The sequence below is a fragment of the Drosophila miranda genome (genome assembly GCF_003369915.1).
Source record: "Drosophila miranda strain MSH22 chromosome Y unlocalized genomic scaffold, D.miranda_PacBio2.1 Contig_Y1_pilon, whole genome shotgun sequence".
Taxonomy (NCBI): domain Eukaryota; kingdom Metazoa; phylum Arthropoda; class Insecta; order Diptera; family Drosophilidae; genus Drosophila; species Drosophila miranda.
The window spans coordinates 15,024,275-15,050,684 of NW_022881603.1; the positions used below are offsets into that span (position 1 = coordinate 15,024,275).

At 48.8% G+C, this 26,410-nt stretch overlaps 1 pseudogene; it reads left to right on the forward strand.

The window, feature by feature from the left end:
• The first annotated feature begins 18,246 nt into the window (after positions 1–18,246).
• Positions 18,247–26,410, forward strand: part of LOC117189400 — a 110,327-nt pseudogene continuing 102,163 nt past the window's right edge.

The window sequence follows — 26,410 nt, forward strand, 5'->3', positions numbered from 1 at the left end:
AAGCCATAAAATACATACTGCAGCGTCTATACCGTTATACATACATATGTATATACATATGTACATGTGGTGAGAGAGGAGAAGAGCAGCAGCATAGTAAAGAAAGAGATATTACAGTACAATTAGCTTTGTCGCTCATTTATGTAACGGAACAAGATCGGAAGACATGAGCGCGACGCCACTGTAGATGGAGCGGGACAGAAATAGCCCAAACTGAAAGCAATAAGAAAATTCAATAAAAATGCTTGCAAAGGCAGCGCCAAAACGGGACAGTCGTCATAGGAGACAACGTAGAACAAAAGCAAACGTGAACGTGAACGAAACAAAAGCAAAAACAGAAAGCAAACGCGAGGTGCACTGAACAAAATTACATAGGTTTGGCAGCAAGTGCAAAATATAAAGAACTTCCAAGTGGGGAAATATCATTAGACATCAATTAATATCAATTAAATACATACAAATGTACATACATATGTACATGCATATATGTATGTATATTGCTTTCGTTTCCCATTCGAACCTCTAGATAATTTGTAGCTTTTTTCCTCTGTGCGCCAAATGGTTGGGATGCCTTCAACAGCTGGAAGATTTGTGTCTGGAATGAAGATTCCTATTAAATGATTTTAACGCTCTGCGTCTTTCTCTATATACATACATGTGTACATATTCCTTCCCCTGTTGATCTTTTGTCAAAATTTATGAGAAACGGCAGTAGTATTGTTAGCTAGACGTTGAGTAGAAACTGTTGTAGTTACCGATACCGAAACCAGGGCAAGGGATTGTTTACTTTAACTTCAAATTGGTGGATGCCACTCCCCCCTTCGTGGCAAAATTAATTGGCATAAATTAAAATGTTTATTCAATAGTTTATAACAATAAGTCAAACAGCGAGGAGTAAGGGAAAGGCAAAGATGTGCTTTTGAAATGTTTTGTTATCGAATTGCTCCAATTTGTGTCAATTATGCGTGAATGAAACGCCCTTTGAACCGTCGCCCACGATTTTAATTTAAATTTGCGTTCATTGTTGTTGTGTGTTTGAAAAATTCTCATCAAAAAAAAAACAAAAAGCCACAGACCTATCCTCTCCACAAAGGGAAAGCAAAATAAGAGCAAAATTAAAAAAGGCAGGTCTGGAGGCAGAAACTGGCAGAGCAGTGGCAGAGGTTTGCCGTTCGCATTCAGAAGTAGCGCCAAAGGCAGATTAGAGTCTGAAGTAGAGGCACAGAAGCACCGAAGCTTCAAGAGAGAGAGGGAGCGGGAGCGGGGGTGATCTCTCTCAATGTGACCTGCGGGTGTCCAAGTGAAAGTAGAATGGATATTATCATTCCATTTCGATACGATTTTACGATGATTCTGAAAATTTGTGTGTAATGTCGGCAGCATTCAAATCCAAAGATGGAGCATTCTTCTAGTTTGAAAAATCGAGTGCCCTGCACTGAACGAATTAGCAAAGTGCCGTCATTAATAAAAAATCCAAAACATGTCAGGGATATACTCATGAATATAATGAATGCTAAATTGTGCACAGAGGGCAGAAAAATTACAAAATAAATATATTTACAGCTCGAAGTACATTCATATTTCATTGCAAAGTGTCGAGACAAGCCATGAGCCAAGAAGCTGAGAGCTGGGAGAATTGCAAACACAAAATACCCTGCACACTGCATTCAGAACTCACTTTCTGAAAGCTTTCCATTACAATTATATACATACTACCCCTCATTTGTTGTAGGGTATCGAACACAATTTACATCAGAGTAAACATTTCAATGGGCTGTAATTGCCTCGCCCGCACGTCCACTTATTGAAATTTATGGTTCTGTTCGGGCGATATCTAAAACAGATTATTCATAAAAATATTATCTGCCGAAACACTGAATTTTTCCTACAGTTACCAGCAGCCTAATCGGCCCCCGTATCAGTATCTACATTTTGCAACGAAAATTCCATTGGCTTTCAACATCATCCCCCGCCCCATTTACATGTCGACCGGCAAATGGCTGTTTGAGGAATTGGCAATAGGAATTTACCGCAACATTTTCTTTGCCTTTCGGGAGCGTGGCAGAGTTATTTATCTGTTTTTGCACAAATATTTCGTGTTTCGATGACCAGCTGACCAGCTGACCAAAAACCTAAACAGAACTCGAACATGTTGTTACCGTAGTTTCTGGTCTGTCCGTGTATCTAACAGATAAATAATCATTGCATTAGCCGCTCGACATCGTTGCGGCTTCGTCTGCGACCGCGAAACGTGACACTTGGCTATCAGATGTGGCACCGTGCCTCTAATGGGAGTGTGTTTTTTTTTTGTATTCTATTACTTTTATTATGCTTTAATACTAGTTCTTATATAGGGTTAGCAACTAGTTGTGGGGGTCTGGGACTGTGGTTTGTTGGTGGGGTAATGGGGCGTAGCTATGCGGTACGGCCGCAAAGCATTGCTTCGCACAGCCGTTCCTCCTTACTCCTCCGACACTTTCCTTTCCCTCTCCGCTCTCCGTAGTTCCCGCATTATAGTGGCGGCGAACCTAGTGGTGGCATCCCACGCCTTGGGATTCGCTACCATGAGCGGCACGATCCCTCCGACGCTAATGCTGGTGGCTAGCTCATCCTCTAGCTGGCGCCTCTCGTACTCGAAACGGTGGCATTCAAAGAAGACGTGGTGAGCGTCCTCCACGATACCTCGACCACATGATGGGCACCAGTCCTCCGTTTCGTGTCCAAACCGCTTCAGGTACGATCTGAAGCATCCGTGGCCGCTCAGAATCTGAGTGAGATGGAAGTCCACCTGTCCGTGCTTCCTCTCCAACCACAGCTTGATATCCGGAATCAGCTGGTGGGTCTAGCGTCCCTAAGTCGAGGAATCCCACTTCATCTGCCACCTCCTGACGGTCTCGTGCCTGGGTGATTCTCTCTCGACTCCGGTGGGAGGATTGTGGGTGTCCCTGCGAGATAGCTCGTATACCTCGGCCCTTTCCCTCGCTTGCTCTGCTATTGGGACTAGTCCCGCGATGACCAGTGCTGCGTCGTCAGAAATGGTTCTAAACGCGCAGGCGATCCTGATGGCACATAAGCGGTGCGTTGCTTCGGCACCTTCGTCGCTTTGGACCACACTGCGGCAGCATACAGGAGCTGAGAGGAGACGACGCTGGTGATCAGCTTCCTCCTTGCTTGCTTTGGCCCCCTGGTGTTGAGCAGGATTCGCGAGAGTGCTCGGCAAATCTGTGCGGCCTTTGTGTTGGCGTACTCCAAGTGCTCTCTAAATGAAAGCCTAGTGTCCAGCATTACTCCTAGGTATTTAAGAGCCCTTTGCGAAGTAATGTCGTGTCCGCCGACCGACACTCGGGCCGTCTCCACCTTCTTCCTGCTGCTAATCAGAACAGCCTCGGTCTTGTGGGCCGCCAGCTGTAATCCCGCTATGGCGAGCCACGTCTCCACGGCACGGATTGCCCCGTTTGCAGCTGCTTCAACTGCTGCAAGGTCCTTGGCTACCACTACGATGGCGACGTCATCGGCAAACCCGACGACCGTCGTGCCCTCGGGAAGATTCAGTCGCAGAACTCCATCATACATCGTATTCCACAGGAGCGGCCCCAGCACCGACCCCTGCGGGACTCCAGCAGTCACTCTATATGATCTTATCCCTTCGCTCGTCTCGTACAGCAGCACCCTCTCACTGAGGTAGCTGTCCACTATTCTCAGGAGGTATTCCGGGATCCGTAGCCTCCGTAGGGCTTCCATCGTTTTACCCCAGTCCGCAGAGTTGAAAGCGTTTTTTATATCCAGGGTAACCAGCAGGCAGTACTGCTTTTGGCCCGCTCTCCAGCGGGTCCCACTTATTGCATTCTCCGCTATGTTGGTGACTATGCCAATGGCATCCAGGGTTGATCTGCCTTTCCGGAAGCCATACTGGTTGGGCGACAAGCCGCCGGCATCTTCAATGGCACGGCTGAGCCTACGTACAATGAGCTTTTCGCATACCTTCCCCGCGTTGTCCAGGAGACAAATTGGTCTGTACGAGGAAGGCTCGCCTGGTGGTTTCCCTGGCTTGTTGAGCAGCAGTAGCTTTTGAATCTTCCACCTATCGGGGAAGGTACCTTCTAGCAGACACTTATTGAAGACCTCGGCGAAGGCGGATGGCTGTAGTGCCAATGCCAGTTTTAAAGCCCTATTTGGGATTGCATCCGGGCCTGGGGCTTTTTTGCTGGGCAGGCTCTTACCGGCTTCCAGGATCTCCGATTCCGTGATCATTTCGAGGCCCGTGATCGGTGCGTCGCTTTCTAAGGGGCCTGGACGCCTCTGTTGCTCTCTGGGGAACAGGGTGTGCACTATGTCCTCGAGGGTGCTGGGGTCCGTTGGCGCCTTGCTCCCGGCACTTAGCCGCTTCATAACGATGTTGTAAGCCCTGCCCCAGGGGTCTTGTTCCGCTGTGTAGCAAAGCTGGAGAAAGCATTCCCGCTTGCTGCTCCGAATTGCATGCTTCAGTGCCTTCCTGGCGGTCCTATACTCCTCATGCGATGTGACGAACCGAGTCGTGCGTAGCGCTCTCTGCATAGCTCGCTTGGCCCTTAGACACGTTGTCCGGAGCCTGTCGATGTCGGCGTTCCACCACACGATTGGCTCGTGGTGCCGCATGAATGGCTTCCGCTGTCTCATGCTCCTGTCACAGGCCTCCTCCATTCGCAAGGCGAGCTGGTTGGCCGATTCGTTGGCACTTGTGTCCCCGAGGGCCTCCCACGTCTCGAGGCTTCTAGCCAGAGCGCTGGTGTTGAGCGTGTCCACGATGTAGGCTTTGCTCCTCGCGCTTGATCTGCTGGGTCTGGGGCGTTCGCCAATGGTGCATACTATGGCTTCGTGGTCGCTACCGGTGTACACGTCTCCTATTCGCCACCTTGCATTGCGCAGCTGCGAAGGGCTCGCGAACGTTAGGTCAATGATTGACCCAGCGCTACCCCTGCAGAAGGTTTGCTGGAGCCCTCGTTCAGCAGCGCTAGGTCTAGCGATGCTAAAGTTTCTAGCAGGATTCGGCCTCTTGCGTTGGTGACTTGACAGCCCCACTCGTGTGCCCACGCGTTGAAGTCCCTGGCGATTAGGACTGCCCCGCGGTTTCTTGCGTCTTCAGCTAGTTCCTCAATGATTCGGGCGAAGGACTCGAGGGGTAGACTGGGCGCTAGGTAGCAGCTGTATACCCATAGGTTGCCAGCTCTCGCGCGCACAAATCCGACTCCTGCCAGCACATTGCTGAGTTTGCAGGGATCGCCTCGCTGAGTATGGCCAGGTCCGATTTGAGTTCTCTCACCGTCTGCAGGAGCAGGTCCTGTGCGGCCCTACAGTGATTCAGATTGAGCTGGATCACTTCCATCCTCTTGTTCCGGCTACCTCTCCTAGCTTCGAGAAGGGACACTGCCGGCTTCCCGATTGATGGCCTCTGTCCTCTCGGCCTCTCCCGGCGCAGACGAAGCAGGTTGCCTTGTTTGGACAGTCTGCTATCTTGTGCCCATTGACGCCGCAGCGAATGCAGCACCCAGTTCGGTCCACCGCACTATGGCAGTTTGGCGCAATGTGCCCAATCTCCAAGCACTTATAGCATCTAGGCTGCGAGTCCTTCTCCTTGATCTTACATACCGTCCATCCCACCTTGACCTTGCCCTTGCCGAGGACCACTTGAGCATACTTGCTCGGCAGTCCAATTACGGCAGTCTGGGTGTCCCGGTATGATGGGCGTAGGCTTCTCACATTCACCGAGTCGGCTTTGATGGCAAATTGTTTCGCTAAGGCCTTGACAAGGTCCTCCGCGGTTACTAGCGGGTCCAGGTCGCTGATCGCTAGCACCCTCGTCCTCGTGTCTTCGGAAAGGGCTCGTACCTCCGCTACTCCATCCAGTACCGATTCGAGGCTCTCCTTAATCCTTGTTGCGCTTTCTTTATCGCCTCTGTTCAGCTCAAGGAGCAGGTTACCATTTGCGGTACGGCGGACCTTGTTGACGCTCGTACTCCGGTCTTGAAGCTGACCGTCTTCTCTCCGGGTAACCAGGGCCAGCACCTCGCTGTAGGTTTTTCCTTTCGCCTCGACGACCACGGCGTCCGGGCGGTGAGGTTTCCTAGCCGGCTTCTTGGCTGCCCTCGTCTTCTTGGCCACCTCCCTCCTGGTTGCGTTGGCGCCTTTTGGCTGCCTTGGGCGCGTGGGGGTAGGGGGGGGACCCGGATCCACCAGTGGCTGGCTTAGCCTACGCCACGGCTCCGTTTGCGCCGCGGCATCTTTCTTCCAGACTGTCGTTGTCTGCTGCTCTTTGTCCATGCTCATGCTCTTGGTGCTCTGTGAGCATTTTGAGCACAGGACTGCGGCGTTGAGGCCTTCCTGCCTGGCGCTTCTGCCCGCTGCTGATGCTTGGCTTGCTTCATTGATGCTCGTGTGAAGCTCCTTCATTCGCACGAACATGTTTCTCGTCGCCATGTTGATGTGGCGCGTATTATTATCCATCATTCTGCTATGGACTTCATCCAAGATATTTCCCAGCTCTTGGAGGTTTTCGAGGCAGGTTGCCTCCTGGCAGGCCTTACTTCTCTTAGGCGGCGTTTTTCTTTGCAAACTCTCTGGGCTGGCTGGGTCCCGTACCCTCTTAGGGGTCTCCCGGGCGTCCGGGTCCATGCTCTGTAACTCTGCTCCTGGAGCTGACGCAGGTGCTGGCGATCGGGCTTGCTGCCCTTCATGAAAGCCAGGTTTTCGTCCTTTTCCATTCCTTTGCTCGATGTTCCAGTTAATTCTGGGTCGATTTTAATTTGAAATTTCAAATTTCGTTTGGCGCGTAACTCTGCTCCGGCACTCCGGCAGCCCTGTTCCGTACGAGGCTGTCCGGCAACACCGTCCGAGCTGCCACCCTGCGCGATCACCTGACTGGCAGCTCAGTGATCAGCTGCTGAGTGGGAGGCTCCCGGCGAGAACCGTAAACAGAAAAAGAAAGAAAAATTTAAGTGAGAAAATTGTTTTGCTACAGGTGGAGTTGTATATAGCGGATGTATATAATGTGTATAGCGGAAAGCGCCAAACAAGAGTTCACCCCTCTCCCCCTCCTGCACGGAGCGCACTGGATATGCCCCTGCAACAGAACGGGTGGTCGGCGAGGGCCGATTGCATACGCAGTACGTACCGGTGCTTCAGTGACCTGCTCTTAACAGCTTTCCTTTCAGTTGCCAGGCGTGGCGCGGATTTTTTTGCCGGAAAACCTGGAGCCCGCGACAAACACAACCGCACTTGGGAAACACACAGTGAGTGTGGGTGTGTTTTATTTATTTTTTTTTTATATTTTTTTTTATATTCATATACTTATTTATTTGCTCTATAATATATACTATACAATTTATATTTAACTTAATTTAACGGACAAGAGTATGTTGTGACTAGGGGCCCGCGGACTGCGGTACTGCCGCAAAGCATTGCTTCGCAGTGGCGTGGACACCTACTCCGTCTGCTCCTTCCGCCTTCTCTCCAAGGACCTAAGCGTTCGCATCACGCTAGAGGCGAACTCCGCGGCCGCTTCCCACACCTTCGGGTCTGCCAGCATCAGCGGCACCAGAGTCTCGGTGCTGACCCTAGACCCTGCTGCTGTCTCCAATGTCTGACGCTCGAGGTCAAACCTGTGGCAGTCGAAGAGGACGTGGCGAGCGTCCTCCTCTATGCCTGTGCCACACTCGGGGCACCAGTCCTCTGTCTCGTGGCCGAAGCGCTTGAGGTAGCCGTGGAAGCAGCCATGTCCGCTCAGTGCCTGGGTAAGGTAGAAATCCCCCTGGCCGTGCTTCCTTTCAACCCAGCATGCTATGCTTGGGATGAGGGTGTGGGTCCATCGGCCTTTGGGTGAGTGGTCCCATCGAGTCTGCCATCTGTCTATGCTGGTCCTTCTGGCGGCGTCCTTAATTTCTGCTTTGGAGCGTACCTCGGCTGCACTGTCCGTCATGGCATCATGGATCTCCTTCCTCTCCCTTATCAGCTCCCTGAGCGGAACTTGCCCGGCAATGACTAACGCGGCTTCGTCTGAGATGGTCCGGAACGAGCACGCGATCCTAATGGCGCACAGTCTGTACGTTGCCTCCACTCCTCGCATGTAGCTCCTCACCTTCGCGGCTTCTGCCCACACCGGTGCGGCGTAGAGCATCTGCGACGTCACGACGCTCGTCAGCAGTTTCCTCGTTGCCTGCTTCGGCCCTCTGGTGTTTAGCAGCATCCTGGATAGCGCTCCCGCGGTCCCACCGGCCTTCGTGTGGACGTATTCCAGATGCTCTTTGAAGGACAGGCGCGTGTCGATGAGGACTCCAAGGTACTTGATGGACCTCTGCGATTCGATCGCGGTCCCACCAACCTGCACTCTGGCGGTCTCGACCACTTTACGGCTGGATATCAGGACCGCCTCCGTTTTTTGGGCCGCCAGCTCCAGCCCCGCGGCGGCTAGCCACGCCTCGACGGCTTGTATGGCGACGTTGGCAAGCTCCTCCACTGCGGCAAGTTCCTTCGCTACCACCACTATTGCGACGTCGTCAGCGAAACCCACCAGGTTAGTGTTGGCTGGCATCGGGAGCCGTAGGACCCCGTCGTACATGGCGTTCCAGAGCAGAGGGCCCAAAACGGAGCCCTGCGGGACTCCGGCTGAGACTTCGTATGCCCTAGAGCCCTGACATGTGTCCATTGTCAGCACCCTATTGCTGAAATAGCTGCGCGCTATATTCAGTAGGTAGCCCGGGATGTTGAAGGACCTCAGTGCCTCCAGCGTCCGGGTCCAGTCGGCCGAGTTGAAGGCGTTCCTTATGTCCAGTGTCACCACCAGACAATAGGACTTGGTTCCGCCTCTCCACCTAGTCCCAGCAATGGCTTCCTCCGCCGTTTGTACGACCCTCAAGATGGCGTCCAGCGTCGACCTCCCTTTCCTGAACCCGTATTGGTTCTGGGAGAGACCGCCTGCTGCTTCGATGGCTGCGCTCAGCCTCCCCAGGGGTCCTCTTCGGCGGCATCACACAGCTTAAGGAAGCACTCCCTCTTGCTGTTCCTTATGGCGGTCTTCAGATCCTTCCTCGCCGCTTTGTAGGTCTCGCTGAATCGGGCCAAACGCGGTGTGCCTCTGGCTCGCTGGAGCAGCCTTCTGGCCCGGTGGCAGGTTCTACGGAGAACCGCAATCGCTTCGCTCCACCAGAAAACTGGATGTTGGAGGTGTTGAAGTCGCCTCCGACTACGACGTTGTTCCGTCCTCGCAGATCGCAGCTCAGCTCGTCCATAATGCGGCTGAAAGTCTCCAGTGAAAGGCTGGGTGCCAGGTAGCAGCTGTAAAACCATATGCCGCCTACATACCCTCGGACGAACCCGTCTGCCGACTTGGTGTCGCGCAATTGTGGCGCGTCGACGCCACAGAGTCACAGGGCCGCTTTGCCAGTAAGGTCCGTGGCCCAATCGCTGCTGCTGCCCACCTTATGTGGTTCGCTGAGGAGTGCCACCTCAGAGCCAAGCTCGCGCACCGTCTGCGTCAGGAGATCCTGTGCGGCCCTGCAGTGATTCAGGTTGAGTTGAATCAACTGCATGTCCTGGTTTTGCCGACCCTGCTTCGCGTGCCTGGGCAGTTTTTAGTGCCTGCCTGGCTCGTGACCTCCTTCTTTCCAGCTGCTGAGCAGATGAAGCACGCAGGCTCTTTTTTGCATTCGGCAACTTTGTGCCCTTTCTCCCCGCATTTGATGCAGCAGCCACTCCTGTCCACTGTACTCTTGCAGTTCCGTGCGATATGCCCGGGTTCCAGGCATCGGTAGCACCTTGGGAGTCCATCTCTTTCCCGGATCCTACATATGGTCCAGCCGATCCTCACCTTGCCGCCTTTCAGGACCGCTTGGCCCAGGGAGAAGGGCAAGCTGACCAGCTGGGACTCCGCGTATCCGCGGCGCAGACTGCGGACTCTTACTCGACCCTCGTCAATGTTGAATTGGCGAGTTAGAGCGGCACAGATCTCCTGCTCCGTCGCGAGCGAGTCGATGTCCCGTATCTCCAATATGACCACCTTCGAGTCTTCCGTCATTGCGCGCACAGACGCTCCATCGCCGAGGACACGTGCGATGCTGGCTTTCATGCCCTCAGCACTCTCCACGCTGTCTTTTGCCACCTCCAGCAGAAGGTTGCCGTTTATGGTGCGGCGTACCTTGGAGACGCAGCTTCCCAGGTCGGAAAGCTGGTTGTCGTGTCGTCTGGTGTCCATTGCCAGAACCTCGCTGTACGACTTCCCGGGGGCCTGAACTATGACCGCGTCTGGGCGAGCGCGGCGTGCTGCTCTCGGCCTCTTGGCCACCACGCTCCATTCGCTGTCCGGGATTCCGGGGCTCTTGGGCTGCCTCAAGGCGCTGGTCGTCGCCACGTCTCCGTGTGGCCGCAACGGGGCCTTTTTAAGGGTCCTCTTGGTTGCGATAGCTCCTTTTCGCTGCCTTGGGCGCGTAGGTGGGGTTCCCGGCTCCCCCATTGGACCTTCGGCCACGGATGGCTGGCTAAGTTTACGCCACGGTTCGGTTTGCGCTGCGGCATCTTTCCTCCAGACGGTCGTTGTCTGCTGCTCCTTGTCTGCGCTCCGCGTGCTCTGTGAGCATTTCGGGCACAGGTGCTCTGGTGGCCATGTTGATGTGGCGCGTATTTTTGTGCATCATCCTGGTCTGAACCTCATCAAGGATTTTACCCAGCTCCGAGAGGTTCTCAAGGCAGGTAGCCTCCTGGTGGGCCTTGCTCTTCTTGGGCGGCGTTTGCCTCTGGGAACTTCCCGGGCTGGCTGGGTCCCGAACCCTCTTGGGGGTCTCCCTAGAGTCAAGGTCCCGACTCTGCGCCGCTGCTGCTGGAGATGGAGATGGCTCGGGTGCCGGCGATCGGGCGAGCATGCTACCCTTCCTGAAGGCGAGCTTTTCATCCTCCTCCATTCCTATTGTTTACTTTAGAATTTGAATTTCGAAATTAAAATCTCCCTCCGTTGGCGCGCAACTCCAGCTCTCTCCAACACTCTGGCAGCCCTGGGTCGATCGGGGCTGTCTGGCAACACCGTCCGTGTGGCAACTCTACGCGATCACCTGTCTGGCGGCGCGATCAGCTGCTGTGTGTGAAGCTCCGGACGAGAAGAAGAAGAAAGAAGAAATGAAGAAAAGTGTGGGAGTGTGGGAGTGTGGGTGTGTGTGTGTGTGTGTGGGGGGGGGGGGTCATGCAGCAGGTGGACGAACGTGTGGAGGCGAAGGTTGGCTGGCGGTTGTGACCAGATCAACCCCCACCCCGTGGGGAGCTCCGCTCATCTTTTCTCCGTTCTCCGTTCTCCGGTTACTTCTGCGGTAGACTACCGCCTTGCCCCACCGGCTTGTTTGTCTCTCAATTGAATCCAAAAACGGGGGTATATGCTCGTACAAGCCCAAAACCGGCTTCCCCTTAGCCATTTAACAAGTTTCGTTCAATCGAATCAATTAGCGGCCAAAAACGATCGGCCACAGGCGTTATCGAAGCTAAAGTCTGACGTTGGCGCTTGGCTGCGTCCCGCTTACGTTATGCTTATGTTAATTTGCCCCCGCACCCCGCCCATGCAAATGAGTGTGTGCGCGTCCCACTGTAAGCCCACTGTTAACGCTAAACAGAGCGCTCCAAAGCTCTCTACGGTTTGCCTGCCGTTAGCCAAGACATGTCAGAACGTGTCCGTAACTCGAGCGAAGCGCACGTGCCGAAAAGCTATAGTTCGTGTAGTGCGGAAGAGCTGAGAGGCGAAGCGAGAGAGCAACAGCTACAACAGGAGCAGGAGCAGGAGCAGCGCAGCAGCTTGGAAGGAGGAGAGCCCCAACAGCGAGTGTGTGTACATACATATGTGTGCGAGGGAGTGCGTCCGAGAAGACATCTTGTGTAACCGGCGGAGGGGCAAGCAAGGCCCCAAAACTCACCACAGCCCATGCGAGTCGGATTTCGGCTTTCGGCTTTCGCCTCGTGCGAGAACATTTTCACGCGCCGCGCTCACAACGTAACGGTTCGCCCGCAGAGGCAGTTCTGCTGTGCTTGTGCTGCTGCCCGTCCAACATTCCAGCGGAGTCCGTGCGTGCGTGCGTGCGTGTGTTTTTTTTTTTTTTTTTCCATGGATACGCCACGGCGGGTGAGAATCTCTAAGAGACGCGACCGGCCCGTGCCAGTCAACGAACTGGACTACCCCTTCGGGGCTTCCCAGCTAAACTCACCACCACGCACAGCTGCACACCTCATTCCCCGCGGGATCACCGCAAAGTATTACTTCGCGGGGATGGGTTGCCTACGTTAGGCACTCTCCTCTACGCGTCGCTCCCTTTCGCATCTTCTCAGATCGCTCTGGATGGCTATTAGGGTGTTGCTAACGCGCTGCCAGTTCTCGTCGGACTCCGTCATGAACGCCATTAGCTCCTCTGGTCGTGGGAAATACTCCGCACATGAGCGGTACCTGGTGCAGTGGTAGATCACATGCTCCGGATCCTCGCTCTCATTCGAATAACTCAGGACACTCGGGAGTATCCTCGTGTTTGAACCTATGTAGATACTTCCTGTATCCTCCGTGACCCGTCAGGAATTGGGTGAGGTGGTAGTTCATCTCTCCGTTTCTCCGCCCTATCCATGACTCAATGTCCGGGATTAGTCTATGGGTCCACCGTCCATTTGTGGCCGTGTCCCATCTTGCCTGCCATTTTTCTATCGACGCCCGCCTTTCCGACGCACGGATGGTCTCTAGCGATGCATTAGTTCGCATCCCTGCGCGCGCTTCATATACATGCGTCATCTCGAGCGCTAGTATATCCACCGGTATCATGGCCGCGAGGACCAGGGCTGCGTTATCCGACACCGTCCTATATCCAGACACTACGCGAAGAGCGCAGAGCCGATATGGCACTGACATCTTTCTTCTTAGACTCATGTTGCCGGATAGGGTTGAAGACCACACCGGCGCAGCGTACAGTAGGATCGAGGCCACTACTCTCGCCAGGAGTATGCGACGACCTGCCTTGGGTCCACCAATATTGGGGAGCATCCTTGCGAGTGCTGCCTGCATCCGGGAGGCTTTTTGACTCACGTACTCGATGTGGGCCCGGTAGTTCAATCGGTTATCCAGCATCACGCCTAGGTACCGGATTGACTCCTGCGACTTAATAGTCGCATTACCCACGCGAAACGTCGCGTACTCCACCTTCTTCCGACTCGTGATGAGTACAGCCTCCGTTTTGTGGCCAGCCAGGTCCAATCCCGCGTTTTCCATCCAGTTGGATACGATCCGGATTGCCTCGTTGGCCGTCGCCTCGACATCTCGGAGCTCTTTGGCTACCACGACCAGGGCGAGATCGTCAGCGAAACCGACAAGCGTGCATCCCTGCGGGAGCTGGAGTCTCAGGACGTCGTCGTACATTATGTTCCACAGTAGAGGTCCTAAGACTGATCCCTGTGGAACTCCGGCTGTCACCCTGTAGAGCTTTGGTCCCTCCTCCGTCTCGTACCTCAGTACCCTACCCGACAGGTAGCTGGCTATTATCCGAAGCAGGTAGGTGGGAACTCCAATTCTCCCGAGCGCCTCGTTTATCCGAGACCAGTTCGCTGAGTTAAACGCGTTACGGATATCCAGGGTCACCACCGCGCAGTACTCCTTTGTGCCGAATCTCCATCTTATTCCCTCGATCGCTCTGGATGCAATGTCGGTGACTGCCTTGATGGCGTCGACCGTTGATTTGGCCATCCGGAATCCGTACTGGGACTCCGATAAGGCCTCCTTCTCCTGGATCACAACTTGCAGTCGGTTGTAGACGATTCTCTCCAGGGTTTTGCCGACCGTATCCAGCAAACATATTAGGCGGTATCCTTTGGGTAGAAGTATTAGCCGCTGCACTTTCCACTGCTCTGGAAACACTCCTTCCCGTAGGCATTTGTTGAACGTGTCAGCAAATACTTCTGGTCTGGTGGTTGCTCCAAGCTTCAATGCCTTGTTTGGGATACCGTCCGGTCCTGGTGCCTTTTTATCCCCAATTCTCCTGGTAGCCGCTATCACCTCCTTAACAGAAATCTGTTGCCACAGCTCGGAGTCTTGGCTCGAGACGCTTTTCTCCCTATACGGGTGCTGTGGGAATAGGGCCTCCACGATGCTACGAAGCAGGATCGGGCAGGTCACTTCCGGTGTTGACTGGCTCCTTATCCTCTTGGTGACGACCTTATATGCCGTCCCCCAAGGGTTGACGTCCGCCTCCTCGCATATCTGCCTGAAGCAGGCTGACTTGATCTCCTTTATGGCACGTTTAAGGGCTCTTTTCGCTGATCGGAGTTCCTCTCCCCTGGTTTCGAACTCAGGCCGACCTCGTGCTGGAGGTTTCTGCCCTCTGCCGTTTCTCGCGCAGGGCTCCAGCTGGCGTTGCGCAGATATTCCGTGAAGGTTTCCACATCCAGGTGGTCGCCCTTCCATTTAGGTCCGGTAATTTTGGCTAGCTGACTTTTCGTTGCTGCTCCGCATTCGAAGTGGATCGCCTGGTGGTCGCTGAACGTAAACTCCTCGCTTACTCTCCACGTAGCTCCCCTATGGAGTGAGACGCTCATGAAGGTTAGGTCGATAATGGACCCTCGACCCGCCTTGAAGTAGGTTAGCTTCCTGCCATCGTTTGCGAGTATTACGTCCAAGGACGCAAATTCCTCGAGCAGACACGTGCCTCTGGCGTTGGTTTCCTTACTGCCCCACACTACGGACCACGCATTAAAGTCTCCCGCTATTATTACGGGGGCTCTTCCGCGCGCGTCTTCCGCTATATGCGCTAGCATACTTTGGAAGCGCGCTAGGTCCCAGCTCGGCGGGGCATAGCAGCTATAGAAGGTTACCTCTCTAAGCCTCGCTCTAACAAATCCTTCGTTGGCTGCGCATATCTCCTGGGGTGGATTTGTACGGCCCAGATGGCCGCCTTGCCGCAACTGCTGCTGGTCCAACCGCTTCCTGGTATCGCCCTGAATGGCTCGCAGATGAGCACGACTTCGGTCTTCCTCTCCCTGACTGCTTGTCTCAGGAGAGACTGAGCAGCTTCGCAATGGTTTAAGTTCAGCTGAGTACACCTCATGCTGATCTTTTAGTCAGGGCGTTCCTAAACTGGGGGCATCTACCGCTGCCGGCCACGTGCTTCCAGTCTGCGCTCGTTCCCTTGCAGAGCATGCACTGTGGTTCCAGGCTACAGTCCTTTGCCAGGTGGTTCTCCTTTCCACATCTTCTACACAGCTTGGACCTATCTACTTTGCTACTGCACTGTCGTGCCATATGCCCAAACTCGAGACATCTGAAGCATTTGGTGACGCTGATTCGCTCACGCAGTCTGCATCTCAACCAGCCTACTTTTAGGACTCCTATTTTCAGAGCCTTTTGAGCGCTCTCCGCTGGCAGCCTGATTGTGGCCGTCTGGGTTCCGCCGTATGCCTTTCTCAGCTGGATGTCATCCGCAGACAGCTCCGCCAATTCCACCTGGCTTCTCAGAGCCTCGCATATATCCTCCGTGGTGGTTATTTCGTCCAGGTCCTTGCACTCTACGGTCACCCGGTGCGACTGGCTACGGACTTCTGCGTGCTCCTTCAGCGTATTGGCTACCAGGCTTTTAAACGTCTCCGTCTCCTCTCCCGACTAGTTGAGCTGTAGAAGTAGCTCTCCTTTTTGGGTCCTCCTGATCCTGGCGACCGCATCACCGAGTCCACGCAGGGTTTCGTCCGTCCTAACCTTGCGCAGTATCTCTGCATAGGTCTTTTCACCTTTGGTGGCAATGACGATGGCGTCTGGTCGCGTCTTGTCCGCGAGCGCTCCAGTCGGCTTTTGCGGCCTCTTCCTTCTGCGCCGGTTGGTCACCGTCAGAAATGGGGTCTCCTCCGGCTCCTTTCTCTCCCTTTCAGCGTGGGCGTCCTTTTCAACTGCTACTCCTGGTGTGGTCTGGACCTCGACCGCTGCCTTGGGCCTCTTTCTCCGGGGTGTTGGTGCACCTGCAGCCGGTTTCCTCTTAGGCTCCGGGAGAGGTCTGAAAATCGGTGACGTCTGAGAGGACTGGTGGGTCCTGATCACCGCCTTAGCTCCTTCGTCGTGCAGCTGGATAGCAACCAGCTCATACAGCACCCTTATGCTCTCGATCGAGTCCCGCATGGGTTGGTGTATGGATCGCCTCTTGCCATCCTCGAGCATCTCCACTAGCCACTAGCTCGTCCTAGATCGCGCAGCGCTGTGCTGCCCTGAGCTTTTTGGTGCTGCTCCGGGCCAGGGAGGGCCGGCAGCGGGGCGTCGGTCCGCTCACCAGTTGGCGTTCTCGCCATTTTTTTGCTTTTATTGAAGCCTTCTGAGTCGTTCGTCGTTATGGGTGTGATACTTTTACTCATTTTGTTGGGTCCCAACTCGTAAGCCGTTGTCCTTGTCTGTTGTACAGTCGCGTTATGATCCCATGGTTGTCTATGCAAGCAGGGAGGCCATGCGAGGGTTGAGCCCCCGCCCTTTTGGGGTCGGGAGTTCAGAGCCGGATCCGCGCTAGTCAGGAGTGACTCAACTGAGCCTGTACGTCCAATTTAATGGCTACGGAACAAGGAGCGATCTTAGAGATTTGCCAATTTTTCACGGGACGGGGGCAGAAGCAGCATTAACCTAGCAGCCATTTCGGCGGGGTTTCATTCCGCGTACTAAAGTGCTAGAATGCTGGTTTCCGTCAGCCCTGGGGTCATCAATCCAAAAAAAGGGGGGTCCAGTTCCTATCCTAAGACTTTACTGGTCTCCGTCTTAGTCGCCTTCTCGTATTAGCTAGGTGTTTCACAAGTGTGTTAGACCTATCCGGGGGATACCTGGCTTGTGCCGGCGGTTACGAGTTGCTTTAGTGCTCTTTAGAGGGAGCATAACATCCCCGTGTCTTCTTAGTCGCCTCATACGACAAGCTGTGACATGCTGTGGTGGTATTCTACTGCCCGCTCACCACACGGGTGCGTGCGTGCGTGTGTGTGTGTGTGTGTGTGTGTGTGTGCTATGCCCCAAAGTCTGTTGTGTAGTGTAATTTGAAAGTGAGAGTGGACTCTCCATCAAAGCAAATAGTAAACAAAGTTTGGCCGGTTCTGGGAACTCAATAATACCCAACGTGTGAAAAAGTGCTTGAGCTGAAAATCAACCAAAATCTATGGATACTATATTCGTAATTCTATGGAAAAGATCGGGGTCATAACTATAAAAACAATTGAGCGAACGAATCCCTAAAAAGAGGACTTGAGGGCCCAGGGAATAACTGTTGCTTGTCGTTTCCGTGTACGTGTGTGTGTTTGTGGTGGCCCTAAGAGGCCTACGTGTGTGTTCATGTGGCCTCGCGCCTCCAATCAAATTCCGTGCGTGTTGTACACCTCTACTGGGTAGCAAAGGATTGCATAGCTACTTAGGCTCAGGAGGTTGCTTAGGCCAGTTACAGGGTATTAGCTGGGTGGCTGCCAGGTGTCGCTGGGAGACTTTTGACCAGCAAGAACGTGTCTGTTGGCAAGGCACAAACATTGGCATAGCATGGCAAAAAGTTTAATAAAAACAAAATAATTTTGAAATAAATATTCGTTTTTTTACTTGTACGAGCGTCCGTCACTCTCTCTCTGACTCTTTCCTCTCTCTTTCTAATTCAAAAAGCTAAAAATTCACAGAAATGCAAAAGTTTTGATATTTATTACTTATTATTTATTTGCTGGGGAGTGCACTGCCGCTGCCGCTGCCGACGCCCTATCAACAGAGACAACGAACCCCCACCCACCAGCACTGCCATATCGTTGAAATACCTTTTATTTTGTGTAATTAAAATTAATGCTAATTATGAGCATGTTTGTCCGTCAGTCGCCGTGACTTTTTGCACAACTTTTCATTTAATTGTGGGGCTTGTTGAGAGAAAAATCAATTTGAATTGAGGCGAAACGCTTGTGGAAAAGAATACCTGATGAATGCGAAATTATGCAAATTTCTGACTTGGAGACACAATTCCATGGAGATTGAGTCAAGTTTTAGAAGTAAATCATAAATCCAGTTTGTTTTTATTCGTTTTTTTATTTGTTTTGTTACGACGGTCAGATGCTGTTTGAGGCCTAATAAAAATCAATAAACAATACAAAATCATAAGGCGCAGAACAACAACCAAATGCAGCAAAAAGTGAACAAATTAAAGAGATTATTTACCAGTTCGTAAGCGTAATTCCATTTCAACAGCAGACACAAAACATAAGTAAAAGAACATATAAGACGAGATTACTACAATGTCCGACAACGGCGACAACAATGGTGGCGACCCGTCGCAGCAGGCGGGGTCTGGAGCGGAGGGCGAGGCCATGGGCGAGAATAAAATGAAGTCGCGCCTCCGCAAGGGAGCCCTCAAGAAGAAGAATGTCTTCAATGTGAAGGATCACTGCTTCATCGCGAGATTCTTCAAGCAGCCCACCTTTTGCTCGCACTGCAAGGACTTCATCTGGTAAGTGAAGGAGGATCATTTGTCCACCCCCCCCCCCCCCCCCCCCCCCCCCCCCCCCCCCCCCCCCCCCCAAGACACATACACATAGAAAACCATTCTCGCATCCCCATTCCCCCATCAATGGCGGGCACTTGTGGGTCTACACGTGCATTGCAGACAAAGCTTTCGCATAACATCAGACAAACGCAAGAAGAGGGCCAGGCCAGGCCAGGGAATCGATAATATTCTATTGACAAGGCAAACCGAACAAAGCAAAACCACGAAGAAGTGGCAGCAGAAGGAATCGTGGAAGTGGAAATGGAAATGGAAAAGTAGAAAGCAAAGGCCCAAAGAGAGGGAAACAAAAACATATACTAAAAGTCAAGTCAAGGCATTTCAATGGGATACTTACATTGTTTGTTTCCTACCTTTTCCGCCGAGGAAAACTTGGAAGGCCTGGGGAGATGTGGGGAATGGGGCAAAAGCCAAAATGTGTAATATTTAATTTAGGCAAAACCCCGGGAAATCTGTCTTAATCCATTGTTCGCCTCTGCCACACGGATAAGCAAAGCCACGAGAGGGGAAAACCGCTCGAAACAGACAAAAAATGGATGTTGAAATTGTGTGAGGAGCGACCGTCTTCGGGTTACCTGTTTACTTTTTGGTAGTCCTGGAACTCCCTGCCATCACATTCCGGCCCCAGAGCTTCCTGTTTGGGGGATTATAAATCAATTTCATGCGCATTAAGTCCCCACTCCCCGCACGCCACTCTCCAATCTCTAGTGAATTTTCGAAACACTCGAATTTTGAACTGCATTTCTGGAATTTTACAGCGATTATCAGTCGGGATATGCCTGGATGTAGGTATATTTTGGAATATAATATTCATCATATTGTATATTCAGTGAAGTACTGCTAGAATATCGTCATTTGAATCATTAAAAGTATTCGCTTGATGTTTCACTGTTTTCTGCAGCTGTGGAAGCCACATTTTCTAAGCCCTCACTCAATGTGTTTAAAATTCAGTTTGCGCCTCCCTTTGAAGTCGAATACATTAAAGGATACGCCTCCAAATCCCACAGACTATTTAATTCCACACTTAATATTCATAGTCAGAGATGCGCCCCTCAGCCACGCTTTGACGAGCAATTTCAATGATATTAATTCATATTTAATAAGAAAACACTTCATGCCACTCCTCTTTGACCTCCAGAAGCGGCCAAAAGCTGCGTTGACAATTTAAAGCCACCGCCTAACTAATGACTGGCTTGGCTTTCATTGAGTAATGGACGGAATCGGGGGACATCTGCCAGTCTCTTCATCGTTGCTGCTGCTGCTGTTTCTGCTGCTGCTGTAAGCCACAACATGACGGCAATAATTATATTAATTGCTGCTTAAAACGCGACAAACAGCACCCAGAATCGATCTATGCCTGTAAACAGCAACAAGACCGGCTGCTCCAAAGGCAGAAATTGAAACCAAAAAAAAGAAGAAGAGAACCAGGGGGCTGGGGTGAAGAGTCCGACAGAGTGGTGGCCAGATAAACAGTGCCACAGCCACTACTTCCACTGCATCATTATTACACTTAATTAACGCGCTTTGACAGCAATATCAGCAGCAGCAGCAGCAACAACAAAACCAACAACAGCAACAGCAACATGGGAACAAACCTCGCCTTGCCACCCCTGCCACGCCCATGGCAGTATACGCCTATTTTGAGTTGCAGCTAATTAACTTCGGTTTTTGTTACCGTTTTCAGCTCCACTTTAGCGACATATAACTAATAGTGTGGAGACTTTGGGGGGCACAGACACACGAAACGTACGCAAACGCGTTGCAAGAAGGCGTTGCAGGCACGTAATGTGTGTGGGAAGTGTGGAAGGTGTTGGAGGAGGAGGAGGAGGAGGAGGAGGAGGAGGAGGAGCTAACGACCAGGGTCCAACCGCCTTCGTTAGCGGGGCAGCAGGTGAAACATTTTCCATGTTTATGGCAGGTCATTTGCATAATAGCACAAAACCACCGAGAGGGGAAATCCTGGAAAACCCCCATCTTGTGAGAACAGAACCACATGATGAGAACGGAGGGTAGCTACACGGAAAATAAGACAATCAGACCATTAATAGATTATCTGACGTTGAGTTTTGGCAATGGACAGAATCCCAACAATATGGGATCCCAACTTTAGGCGCTTCATTCCTGGAACTGCAATTTTCTGTAGATTAAAGGTGGTTGAATTCCAATTCCATGGATTCCTAATTGAATCTTCTGGGAACGCTACACATATCAGAGGAAGTCCAATTGGGATTCTGAATGTTGCTAAGGAAAAGAATATTATTTAATTAATTTAAATTCCAAATTTAAATTAAAAATTTCCATCCCTTTCCCTATACTTTTCCCCTGAAGCGTGAATCTTTTTACGGCAATTTTTCGTGCATTCTGTGGGTAAAATATTCGCTTAATTAAAATACATGAGAAATGCATAAAAAAAACAGTCGTTTTGGGCGGGGTGGGGAGGGGAGGGCGGTAGTGCAGCACACAAAAATGAATGCATGGTTGGATATAAAAAGAATCGTAGCATAACTGCAGTCGCGGGAAAATTGCTTTTTCACTTCATTTGACTCACAAACAGTAGCGAAATAACACAGCCAGACACCGAAGCAGAAAAAACAGAGTGAAAACAGCGAAAAGCCACCAGGAGACAAAATAATTAAAATTCTAAATGGGAAATGCGGGAACAAAGAAAAAAGAATTTATACAAATATAAAAACCACGGGACAGTTTCTCACTCGGGCTTCTGTGGCTAAAAGACAGTCCCTCAATTTGTGGAACGCTTGTCGAATTGGTTTCGACCTAATCGGATCCATTTTTCACCGGCCCTCAACTTGCCACCGAAAGTTTCTCCTCCCCCCGACAGCCACCATGAAAAGTTGTAAACTTTGTCAATTGCAGCCGCGGTTAAAAGTTAAGCGAACAAATTTGAAATGCCCCAAAGTTTGACCGCCAGCCCCTGCCCCACATAAAATATATGCGTGGTATATATTCGTATAAATGAGTGCGGATGTATGCAAGTTAACGTACCCAATTCTATTGAGCTCTTATACGAGTTGTAAACAATCTTTGGCTCTCCAAAACGAAAACAATTTCAATCTTGGGCCTCCGCCTAATTGATTTCTAAGATGTACAATCTCAAGGGCTCCCGCCGCAATCCCAATCTTTGACACTCGCCTAAATGGAAAACCAATGTTTGCCCACACCCGGCTTCTCATAAACAATCGCACTCCCGGCTTTCTGCAGATCCTGCACTTTAGGCATTTTACAGTTCTCTCTTTGGATGACGAAATCCAATATTCGGGATGGCGAAATCAATTGAAATGTTTATAGAAAAACTATTCCCGAAAGGGATCAACGATGCAAAGATCAGAAAGTTCAAGTCAGTCTTGATCCAGAAGCGACACCGCAAAGTCGAGCTAAAAATTAAGATCGCGCAAACCCTTTGCCCGGAATCCTTTGTGACCCTCTACTTAAATCTATATCAGTGAAGTTAGAAGTAACATAAAAACTTTTTAAAAACACAATCCGCTACCGCAGTTATTTAATTGGCGCCCAACGTGGGGCGACGTTGTATAAAAAGCACCGAATAATAAAAGTGTTGCGTCGTGCCGAAACCCGAAGGACAATTAATTAATGGAATAAATCCTTCAGATATAAAAACGCGGAGTGACTGTGAGATATAAGATAAGAAAAAGTGAGATAAAAAGGAAACAAACCGGAGCTTAGGGTGTGCAAAAATTAATACAATATACAATACAAATACATAATACATACAATACATAATACAAATAAATACAAAAGCTAATCAAGACAATTCACAAATACAAAAAAACCAAAGTTCTTAAACAAAACCAACCAAACCAAAACACAAAGAAAGTGAAACTATCAGCTAAACCAAAGAAGGAAGACCCCCAGAAGACCCAGTTAAACAAAGAAATTTAAGAAGGAAGACCCGTTCGAAGACCTGTCAGCCAAATCAAGAAGGAAGACCCGTTCGAAGATCTGTCAGCCAAACTAAGAAGGACGACCCCTACCGGATAGTTCGTGAGCAAAAGTTGTATTAATAAATATATAAATTCAATTAGGTTATATTAGATTATAAAAACAAACATATAAGAAAAGTTTAAGGTGGATCAACTAACTTTAGATTTTGAAAAACTAAAAATGATTAACTCACAAACAAGGACCGATCTCACTGCAGATCTGGTCAAACAATTGATAGCACTTCAAATTTCACAAGTACAGGAGCAAATTGTAAAATTAAAACAACAAATAGAAACTAAATCCGATCAGGTATCAGATTATCAGGCAGAAACAATAGACGAGACAATAAAAGCTGACACCACATTAAAGGTAATAGAATCCCTACCAATTTTCAATGGTGGATTAAACCAATACGTAGGATGGAGGGAAGCTGCAGAAACTGCAGTGAAGTTATATAAGAAAGGAAGTAAGCAATATTATATTGCCTTAACAATTTTGAGAAACAAAATAACAGGACCAGCACATGACGCACTGACCAACCACGGGACAGTTTTAAATTTTGATGCCATACTTTCACGACTTGACTTTGTTTACAGTGACACGAGACCAATTTACATAATAGAACAGGAGTTAAGCGTTCTCCGACAAGGGAACCTTTCAATAATAGATTTCTATAACGAGGTTAACAAGAAAATGACCTTGTTAATAAATAAGACAATAATGACTCACGGAAAGGACAGTGAAATCACGAAAGAATCAAATAAGAAAATTAGAGACAATGCCTTACGCATTTTTGTCACTGGCCTAAACGGCGGCATTGCAGAAATCCTATTTTCATTGAATCCCCCAGATTTACCGAATGCCTTGACAAAGGTACAGGAATTGCAATCAAATAACATTCGTGCCCAATTTGCCTACCAATTCAGTGGCCCCAGAAATTCAGGGAATAATAACTACAATACATTAAGATTCAACCAACGACAACCAAGGACTGATAGTTCACCATTCGACCAAAAAAGGGATCTTCAGAGGAATAACATGTCATGGAGACAACCCTATTTCTTGGGTAATAGACAACAAAATCAGGCCCCAGAACCAATGGATGTAGACGAATCGATACAAATCAAGAACCGACAGAACAGCAATCAATTCAGGGGAAATAATAATAATAGAAATTATCGGGAGAATACTAACGGTTATTATAGGAGAAATAATAACAATTATAACCAAGCTCAGCATTTTAGGGCAAACGTAGTACCGAATAATCAGTCTAACGAAAATCAGGCGCAGAATCGAAAGCCAAACGAAATGTCGGAACAACCGGCTAATAAAGCAATGCGGATAAATAACATTGAGGAGGACCATTTTTTAGATCAGTCCCCGAAGTAGGTCTGCCCTACTTAAAAAGAGTAGATAAAAAAATAAACAGAGAATTAAAAGTTTTGATAGATACGGGAGCAACTTCCTGTTATATAAAAAAGGGAATTTACGAAAATAAAAAAGAATTATAAATTTATAAGAAAGTTTCTACAGTGAAAGGTTTTCAATAATTAAATATATCCATGATATAACTATTATCAACACAAAGCAAGTGTTTTATGAAATAGATGGAATGGAGGCAGATTTACTAATAGGATTTAACCTATTAAAGAAAATCGGAGCTGTTATTGATAAAGGAAAGGGGACTTTCAGTTATAAAGACAATGAGGAGAAACTAATATATGACGAACTCCTTTCTTTAAACAAATTAACCTTTATAGAAGGAAAAACCATCCTTCCGTTGAAGGAATATATAATAAAAAAATATTTTGAAGAAGAAAAAGAAATGAAAAGGGATTCAGTAAAGGTAGAAAGAAGTTTATATAGCTTGGGATCAAAAAATCCTGAGCACGCCGACGAAGAATTATCCGTCAATAGTTTGGGATTCAAATATCCTGAACCTGCCGTCGTTGAATTATCCGACATCCAAAGTTTTAATAGTTTGGGATTAAAATATCCTGAGCACGCCGTCGTAGAATTATCCGACACTAAAAGTTCGAATAGTTTGGGATCAAAGAATCCTGAACACGCCGTCGTTGAATTATCCGACAATGAACAATTTAAAAGTTTGGGATGCAAAAATCTTGAACGCGCCGTCGTAGAAATATACGACATTCAAAATAATGCAAATTCTGAATTGAAAAAAATGAAATTGTTTAACACAATAACCTACAAAGAGGACAATTTAGAAAATCTCAGAGAGAAAATGGTATCTATCATCGAAGAAGACCATGCCAATATAAATTTACAGTTACCGTTCAGAACGGATATAAAAGGAGAGATTAACACTGAACATGATAGACCGGTATATGGCAAACAGTATCCATACGCTTATTCGGTTAACGATTTCGTTAATAACGAAATAAGTAAAATGTTAGATGAAGTTATAATCAGACCTAGTAAAAGCCCATATAATTCACCGGTAATAGTAGTACCAAAGAAGGGAGTAAATGAGGACGGAACTCCTAAACATAGATTAGTAATAGACTTTAAGAAACTTAATGAAAACACCATACCGGATAGATACCCTATGCAAGATCCTTCAGTAATCCTTGCCAATTTAGGTAAGGCAAAGTATTTCTCGGCCATTGATTTAGAGTCAGGTTTCTATCAGATTTTAATGAGGGAATCAGATATTGAAAAAACATCTTTTTCCATAAATAACGGCAAATATGAATTTCTAAGAATGCCTATGGGATTGACGAACGCTCCCAGAATTTTCCAAAGGGCAATGGACGATATACTTAGAGAACAAGTTGCGAAAACTTGTCACGTCTATATGGACGATATAATAATATTTTCAAAAACTATAGAACAACATTATAAAGATCTAATTCATATAATACAGATATTGCAAAACGCTAACATGAAAATTTCCCTAGAAAAGTCTAAATTCTTTCAATTGGAAACCAAATTTCTGGGATACATTGTTTCCCAAAATATCATTAAAACAGATCCAGACAAAATCTCCACAATACAAAACTATCCAATTCCTAAAAATATCAGAGAGCTACGTAGCTTCTTAGGACTAACAGGGTATTACAGAAAATTTGTCCGAAATTATGCTACAATTGCCAAACCATTAACAAAATATCTGAGTGGAGTAAATGGGAAAGTTTCACGAAGGGCATCCAAGAAAACATTAATACAGCTGGATGAACCAGCAATGGGAGCATTTAATAATTTAAAGGACAGTTTAATAGCACATATTGAATTAGTACAACCAGATTACAATAAAAAATTCACATTAACCACAGATGCATCGGACATAGCAATAGGTGCAGTTTTGTCGCAAGATGGGAATCCCATAACATTTATTTCTAAAACTTTAAGTAAAACCGAGCAATTATATGCTACTAATAAAAAGGAATTATTAGCTATTGTATGGGCATTAAAAAATTTGCGAAATTATTTATACGGAGTGAGTGGAATTTAAATACATACAGATCACCAACCTTTGTCCTTTGCAATGTCGCAAAAAAATCCAAATGTTGAAATGAAACGTTGGTATTACTTCATAGAAAGTTTCACACCAAAAATCATTTATAAGCCAGGCTCAACTAACGTAGTAGCGGACGCTTTATCTCGGATTAAAATTAATCATATGACAGATAGTGATGTCGACCAGACAGAATCAGAATCAGACATAAATACTCAGCATTCAGCAGAGAGTAGTTTTGAAAACGTCATTCAAGAGACTAGCAAGCCTCTAAACCAATTTAAACAGCAGCTACTATTAGCGCAAGGGAGATTCACAGTTCATGAGTTAGTAAGAGTTTATGAAAATACCCGACATATTATTGAATTTGATACGGTAGACAATCTGCTAATCATTTTAAAAGAATTTATTCAGCCTCACTTAACCACAGGAATACACTGCACTTTAGAAGATTTATACC